Source organism: Penaeus japonicus, unplaced genomic scaffold (assembly GCF_977035675.1).
Source record: "Penaeus japonicus unplaced genomic scaffold, GWHDUDI00000001_assembly GWHDUDI00000021, whole genome shotgun sequence".
In the NCBI taxonomy this organism is placed as follows: Eukaryota; Metazoa; Arthropoda; class Malacostraca; order Decapoda; family Penaeidae; genus Penaeus; species Penaeus japonicus.
In genome coordinates this window covers 2044644-2046165 of record NW_028234423.1, presented here as the reverse complement: position 1 = coordinate 2046165, position 1522 = coordinate 2044644, and positions in this window count along the sequence as shown.

The following is a 1522-nucleotide window of genomic DNA, read 5'->3' as shown; positions in this document are numbered from 1 at the left end:
CTAAGCCCTTTACGCAATAGAAGATTAGCCAGTTTGGATAGATGCTTGACATCTTACCCTGGCTTTTTGCAGGGCATGTAAACTGTTCTGCAAATAAACTATATCAAATCAAATCAATCAATCACACACACACACATATATATATATATGTGTGTGTGTGTATATATATATATTTATATTTATATATATTTATATTTATATATATATGTATATTTATATATATTATATATATATTTTATATATATATAATATATATATGTATATACACACAAATGCACACACACGCACATATATGTATATATATGAATAGTATATTATATAATAAGGAGATCTATATATATATATTTATAAATATATTATATAACATATATTACTAATATATATATATATAACTATAGTACTGCACACACACCTTACATATATATATAGTCTAAATTATATATATATATGTATACCCGTATAAGCGTACATATATATATACTATATTAATATATATATGAATATAATCAAGAATATATATATACATAACATAATATATATATAATCTAGTACATCATATATTAATAATATAACTAATAATATAATCTACTTATCATATAAGATATATATATATATATATATATATCCATATCATAACTACGCGTTATATGATTACCTTGTATAATATAATATATCGTAGTATAATACTATAATATAAATGTACATATAATATATATCTGTAAAACATATACCTATAGAGCGTATATTGTATATAATTATATATATATATATATATATATTGATATAAATAGCGTATATCTTTATATAGCTATATATATATATGTAATTGTGTGTGTGTGTGTGTATGTGTGTGTGTGTGTAGTGTGTCACACGCAGCACATCACACACACCATATACTGCATATAATATATATATATATATATATATATATATATATAATCAAAATATATATATATATATAATATATATATATATGAATGTATGTATCGTATGATATATATAATATCGCATATGAGTGCGTATATAGATGTACAATGTGTGTCGTTATGTATACACACAACACACACACACAACACGTATATTTATTATTGCGCCATATATACATTTTACATGTCATATAGTATACATATTAATAGACATACATGTATACTATATGAGTAATATATATATATAATCCAATATAGTATATATATATATATATATTATATATATATTGTAGTTGTGTACGACTATGTTATATATCATATATTCCTATTACTGAGTGTGACTGATAAACAAAGAGACCAATAGGGTGAATAGATAAATTCGGTCAGTTACATCGTCTCATTCAGCGGAGGTTTTAATGAAAGATTTCATAACAATCATATTATTATACTTATTTTGTTAAAAAACTTATCATGAAGGAGATTATTAATGATCTTGAGGAGAAAAATAGACCTCATGCGTGTGCCCCTAAAGAAATATATAAATAGATATTAATAATGAAAAATAGAAAGAAAGGGAAGCCCATCGAGCCGAGTCA